The sequence below is a fragment of the Muntiacus reevesi genome, chromosome X, assembly GCF_963930625.1.
Source record: "Muntiacus reevesi chromosome X, mMunRee1.1, whole genome shotgun sequence".
Lineage (NCBI taxonomy): Eukaryota > Metazoa > Chordata > Mammalia > Artiodactyla > Cervidae > Muntiacus > Muntiacus reevesi.
Genome location: NC_089271.1, coordinates 116,056,704 through 116,064,308, shown reverse-complemented (window position 1 = coordinate 116,064,308; position 7,605 = coordinate 116,056,704).

Genomic DNA, 7,605 nt, shown 5'->3' with positions numbered 1-7,605 from the left:
TAGGAAAGGGCTCATTCTTCTAAGTGTTCAAAGGATTTTCTTGCTTGAATGGCATTTCCGTTGGTGTGTTTAGGCTTTTGAAATGTAATGAACTGACAGAGGAGCTTAAAGGAACCACAGCTAAACAAAGATTGGTCACATCTAAAAACAATAAAATATGCTTGGAATCATTATTTTTTTAAAGCCGTCCCACCATTTAACTCTGACCTCCTCTTTACAATTTTCTTTCTTTCCTCCCCTCTTCCTCTGAATCCCTAAGCTTTATTTATAGACCTGGGTAACGAGTAACTTAGTAATTAAGCATCCCTTCATTTAATAAATATTTATTTGAACACTTGTGAGGTGCCAGGGGCTGTTCTAGGTACTTAGGATGGAACAGAGGAAAAGAGGCAAAAGTCCCCTGTGCAGCTTACACTCTAGTAGGAGAAAGAGACAATAAGCAAATAACAAGACCAATTCTGAGAGTTATAGCACTGTGAGGATAGAAAAACAGTGACAATGCTACAGTGGGACAGTGACTTGGAGGTGATTAAATTTACATATTTACATACAGTGGTTAAAGAAGACTTGATAACAAGGAACCAGCCATGTGAGGAGGTGGGGGAAGGTTGTTCTAAGTGGAGAGAAAAGCAAGTACAAAGGCCCTGAAGTGGAAATAAGTTTTGTGCAGTCAATGAAGGGAAAGGCCATTGGAACTGGAGCACAGAGAAAAAGGGGGAAAGTGAGGGGAACTGAGATGGGGGAAGGAGCCAAGGGCCAGGCATGCAGGGCCCTGCAGGTGGTCATGGCAAGAGGTTTAGATAGTCTTCTGCATTAGAAGCCATTGGAGGAGTTTCCATTGTGGACTTTAAAAGTATTCACAACCTAAAATTTGATAGGTATGTTTTATCTGGTGGGAATTTTTTAGGACTTAAGCCTGGGAGGCAGCAGCTTAAGTAACCCTGAGAGAACTGCTCCAAGGAAGCAGGGTTGAGGGGGCGGGAACCAGATTATACAGAAGTTTTGCAAGAAAGGACAGGTAGTCTGGACATCAGAAGATGATTGTTACAGAAAACCAGATATCCCAAGTTAAGGAATTTAGTGCTTTTCTTTGATGGAAAGATCAGTCAGGGCTCACTGAAAGCATTCCTTTGATATGCACCTCGGCTGTGTGGGGCTGGTATCCTGTGTTTTTCACACCCTGAGCTCCCTTGGGGCTCACTGTGGGCTGTGGCTGCAGTTTGATGGCTGCCGGATGGCAAGTATTCTTTCCTTCCTGAGTTTCCTCAGGCTCACATTGGAGGGGTGCCATCTCTGATGACTGTGACATCATTGTTTACTGATGTGACAGGAAATATTCCACTTCTCATCCTCACGATGGCCATGCCTGATATCTCTTGGGAGTCTTCCACAGCAGGCTACACAATGCTAGGCTTCCGTGTCGCTAGTGGTAAAAAAATCCACCTGCCAATGCAGGAGAAGCGGGTTTGATCCCTGGGTTGAGAAGATTCCCTGGAGGGGGGAGTGTGGCAACCCACTCCAGTATTCTTGCCTGCAAAATTCCATGGACAGAGGAGCCTGGCTGGCTACAGTCCATAAGGTCACAACTGAGCAACTGAGCACACTCACACAAGCACTTAGTAATATGTGAAGAAATACTAATCAGTTCATTAGTATTTGACTCAACCAGTTGAGTCACGGACCTTGCACAGTCATCTGAAAGCAGGTTGTCAGTAGGAGAGCCTGGTGTGGCAGGGCTGAGGAACACCCTATTTATAAGAGATAATTTTCCTGGGATAAAACAAGGAGAATAAAGCAAACATGCAGAGTTCTTTACTCTTTACATCTCACATGGGTCATGAGACCTCTGTAACACTTCTATAGAGAAGTGAGCAAACCTGCAACTTGGCCCCTCAAATGAAGAAGGAGACATTGTAATTGAATGTCATCTGTGTCCATCATCTTGGGTATAAAAGATAGAAATAGGCCTCTTCCAAGAGGAGAAGAAGTGACCACGTGGGGCTGCAGTGTCTGGTTTCGGACAAGCCTCTTGTTGTCTGGCCCTCGGGGGACTGTGGGTGGCATTTGGTGTGTGTATTGGTAGGGGGGAGGTTGACTTCTGGTATCTGCTCAGACCTATGACATAGTTCAGAAATGAAGACAGAAAATTCCTGGACTCCCTGGTGATCCGGTGGTTAAGAATCTGCCTTTTAATGCCTGGGACACAGAATCAATTCCTGGTCTGAGAAGATCCCACATGCCACAGGGCAACTAAGACCCCGAGCTGCAACTACTGAACCCACATGCTGCTGAAGCCCATGAACCTAGAGCCCATGCTCCGTAACAAAAGAAGCCATGGTAATGAGAAGCCCATGCACCACAACTAGAGAGTAGCCCCCAATCATCACAACTAGAGAAAACTGCATGAAGCAGTGAAGACCCACCACAGCCAAAAATAAACAAATTTTCTTTAAAAAGACAGAAAACTCCCAATAGAGATCAGCGGAACCAGAGCTGGTCCTATCTGTTGAGTACTAAACTATATATATCTTGAGTTAAAAACTGAAAGGGTTCCACTGAGAATGCCTGGCTGCAGTCTCAGAGTTCTGAATTCTTGCATTCATTGGTTTATTAAAAATGACAGGGAAAAGGGAATCTTGCTGATCATGACCAAAAATTCCCCCCAAACAATTATCTAAGTCAATGGTAAATCATGATCCAATATCTCTTTTAAAAATTATATGCAATGGTGAGGAGCACATATATGAAAAGAAGTCAATGTATGCAAGCATAGTGGAGTCAGAGTGCCTGGGGTTGAATACCGGACACCCCTCTTGACTATGCAACACTTGGTAAGTTTCTTAACCTCTTTGAACCTGTAGGTTTCTCATATATTAAATTGGATAATATAGTACCTCTTTTGTAGAGTTTCTAGGTTGGTTTATAAGCCCCAATAGCCCAACTAGCCTTTGAGTTTCATATTTTTATGGGGCTCCTGGATGTAAATAATTAAATTTGTTTTTCTCCTCTTGTAAAAAAAAGATCCAGTGAGACTGTACAAGTCAAGCTCTTTTTAAAATGTCAGGCACAGAATAGTCAACAAGCATGAAATATTTTTCTTTCTTTATTCCTGCCTTGTTTTAAAAAATCACATAGAACTAAGGGAGTTTACATTTGTATTAAATTGGCAGCAACTAAGAATGTGGTGTCCAAGGTAAGAAATTGGGGGATGGAGCAGATAAGAAAAAGTGACTCCTTAAAGTGATGGTAATTTCAGCCACCGTCTTCTACTTCGTGGCTGACTTCATTGTGAGCTTTGTAGAGAAGTACCTCTTACCAAATTCCCAAATATAGACCTAACTCCACCAAGAATGGCTCTCACTCCTAAATCATTCCAGTCTAGAAAACAAGTCAAGAATTCACTTGCTTCCATTTTTGTTCAATTTTGCCAAACCCATTAATCAATAAACAACATAAATCATGTAGCTCTTCAGAATTCAACTGCTGTTAATAGTTAGCCAACTCTAAGCTCGATTTAAACCCAGGCTAAGAAAGCAATGTGAATTCGTACCATAAGCATATATGGTAGAAGTCTGCATGTGGTGATCCGGACTAAGAAAATAATTATGTTGACATAATTTAACCCCAAACAGAACAAATCTCCCAAGCCTAAGCTGACTCTTCCTCACCGGGTCTCTCTAGCCTTCCTCAGCTCATAATGCTAAAAAGAGAATGCTAGGCTCTTTTGTGTGTGACCATATTTTGGGGAGAAAAAAAAAAAGGTGTTACAGTTATCAGTAGCTTTTCAGTTCAGTAACAGAAAAATGGTTGACGATTACATGTAAATATTCTGAATATGTATGTGCTTTTGTTTTGAATTCCTTTTTCCCCAATGATACTATTTGCTCTTAAACAGTGAACAACTGAAAAATTAATGGATGAAAAGTAATGTTTAATTAACTTCTTCTATCAGATACCAACCATGTCCACTGCTATATTTAGCAACTGAACTAATAGAGAAAGCTGCTGCAGAATTAGTCAGCACATCAGCCTGTTAAATATCAAAGAGCAGAGGAGGCCTTTTGTCTCAGCATTGAACCAGAGACTGAAAATGCATCTAATTTTAGCATTTCCAGGGGAGGATAAAAAGATGTGAAACACAGTAATCAGGAAAAATGTCATGCACAGCTTAAGTACACATTCATCAGAGGAGAAATGCTGGGAGAGTGGCAGCATAAAGTAAGAGGTCTGCCTGGAAGGCAGAATTCCTCATCACAAGTAAATTCTTTAAAATAATTTACCATTAAGCTAAGACTCCCATCTACACAAAAGGTCCTGGGATATGGGCTGCCCCAGGAAGCGTGTGCATATAGCTGAAGTGGTTTTGAAGCTGAGGCAGACCCTGAAGGAGCCAACAGCTGGAAGTGGCCCAATGACAGCATCCCCCACAGCAGGGCATTAAATCCTTTCTTACAGGGTGATCTGGATGGTACATCTCCATGTCTACCGTGCTGTTCCTCACCGAAAGGAACTAGATCTCCTTGGAGAAGGGGCTCATTCCACGTCCAGGGCAAGGAAAGAACAAAGTGCATCTGGAACATCTTGTTATGTGAGAAGTTGAGGAAACGCGCCAAATTTGATAAACTTTTGTAAAAATAAATAAATAAATAAAGACACATAAATAAATAAATAAATAAATAAAGCCAGCTAGAAGAGGCTCCCGTTAACCAAATTTGCGATAATGTGAGCAGTAAAATGAATAAAAGCAGGAATGAATTATAACACACTGAATAATAATAAAGAGCCTAAGAATCCATTTGCTCAGTGGTTGTTGAGTCACTAAGCTGTGTCCAGCTCTCTGTGAACCCATGGACTGCAGCACACCAGGCTTCCCTGTCCTTCACTATCTGCCAGAGTTTGCTAAAACTCACGTTCATTGACTCGGTGATGCCATCCAACCATCTCATCCTCTGTCGCCACCTTCTTCTCCTGCCTTCAATCTTTTGAAACCAGTCTTTTTCAGAGAGTCGGCTCTTCGCATCAGGTGGCCAAAGTATTGGAACTTCAGCTTCAGCATCAGTCCTTCCGATGAATAATCAGGGTTGATTTCCTTTAGGACTGACTGGTTCAATCTCTTTGCTGTCCAAGGGGCTCTCAAGAGTCTTCTCAAGCACAATTCGAAAGCATCAGTTCTTCAGCGCTCAGCCTTCTTTATGGTCCAACTCTCACATCTGTACATGACTACTGGAAAAATCATAGCTTTGACTAGATGAACCTTTGTCGGCAAAGTAATATCTATGCTTTTTAATATGCTGTCTAAGTTTGTCATAGCTTTTCTTCCAAGGAGCAAATTTCTTTTAATTTCATGGCTGCAGTCACCATCCACAGTGATTTTGGAGTTCAGGAAAATAAAGTCTGTCACTGTTCTCATTTTTTCCTCATCTATTTGCCATGAAGTGATGGGACCAGATGCCATGATCTTAGTTTTTTGAATGTTGAATTTTAAGCCAGCTTTTTCACTCTCCTCTTTTACCTTCACCAAGAAGCTCTTTAGTTCCTCTTTGCAATGGATGCTAAAATTATCATCCAGATTGGAAAGAAAGAAAAAAGCCCATCACTACTCACAGATAACACGATGTTATATTGATATATGAATGAGCCTACAGAGCCCACAAACAGACCTATCAGAATGAATAAACGAGTTCACGAAAGTTGCAAGTTAGTCTATCAATATGTAAAAATCACGTGTGCCTGAATCAGCTGTTAGTGTGGTGGTTATATAATGACTTTCTGTCATTTCTTCTACATTTATTGGTTGGAATTCTCATATAAATAAAAGGTTTCCCTTATCCTCCCACCTTTTTGTAACTTTTTTCAGTATCAATGAACTGGTTTAAAATTGGGAAAGGAGTATGTCAAGGCTGTATATTGTCACTGTGTTTATTTAACTTATATGCAGAGTACATCATGCAAAATGCCAGGCTGGATGAAGCACAAGCTGGCATCAAGATTGCCAGGAGAAATATCAACAACCTCAGATATGTAGATGATGCCACTTTAATGGCAGAAAGCAAAGCAGGGAAGGGAAAGGACATCCAAAATGTCACTTCACAGAAGAGGGAAAAGGAACCCTTACAATGGGAAAGTCTGGTAGAAACCACTGGAACCAAGTGTAAAAATTGTACTGTGGTTATGTAGGAGGATGTGTGTGTGCTCATTGACGTCTGACAGTTTGCGACTCCATGAACTGTAGCCCATCAGGCTCCTCTGTCCATGGGATGTGCCAGGCAAGAATAATGGAGTGGCTGCCATTTCCTTCTCCAGGGGCTCTTCCTGGCCCAGGGATCAAACCCACATCTCCTCCATCTCTTCCATTGGTAGGTGGATTCTTTACACTGAGCCACGTAGGAAGTCCATGTGGTTATGTAGGCATATACTCTAATTTTTAGAAAATGCATGTTGAAGTATTTATGAGTGAAGTGTCATGTCACATGTAGCCACAGCTACCAGATAATACAGATAAATACTTACCTACCTGTCTATACACATACAAACAGAGATAGACACATAGCTAGTTGGATATAGATGTCCACACACACATAAAGCAAATGCGAAAAATTATTAACAGTTGGTGAATCTAGGTGAAGTATACATGGATTTTCATTATACTTTTCTTGCAACTTTTCTAAAGGTTTGAAATATTTTAAAATAAAAAGATGAGGAAAAAAGTACAAACAAAAACCCCACAAGCTCTCCAATGATAAAAAGAGAAATTAGCATATATAAAATTGTAACACTAGATTTTGAAATCAGAATATGCAATAAATCAATTAAAAAAGAAGAAATCAATTGAATAGAGAATAGAAAAACAATAGAACAAAACAAAGATATTTCTTTTAAAGTATCAGCAAAATTGAAAGCCTTTAGGACTTCCCTGCTGACGCAGTGGATTAGAATCTGCCTCCCAACCCAGGGGACACGGGTTCGATCCCTGGTTTGGGAAGATTCCACATGCCGCAGGGCAACTAAGCCCCTGTGCCACAATTACTGAGCCTACCCTCTAGAGCCCACAAACCACAACTACTGAGCCCTCGTGTTGCAACTGCTGAAGCCTGGGTACCTAGAGCCCGTGCTCAGCAACAAGAGAAGCACTGAAATGCCATGAAAGGCCCACACACTGCAACGAAGAGTAGCCCCTGCTTGCCACAACTAGAGAAAGCCCATGCACAGCAATGAAGACCTATTGCAGCCAAAAATAAATAAATTTTTTAAATTCAAAGCTATTTTTTTAAAAAAACTGAAAGCCTTTAACTAGAATGTCCAAGGGAAAAAAATACTCAAATTATGAAAATGAGAAATGAAGTTACTACTGACCTTACAGAAATTAAAAGGATTGTAAGTGAACACTATGAACAAATATTTGCCAACAAATTAACCTAGATGAAAGAAAAATTCCTAGATAGACACAAACTACTGAAATCAACTTAAAAAATTGGAAATCTGAATAGAGCTTTAGTAAGTAAAGAGACTGAATTAGTAATTTCAAAATTTCACACAAAGAAAAGTCCAGGACCAGATGTCTTCACTGGTGAATTTTAGCAAATATTGAAAAAAGAATTAATACCA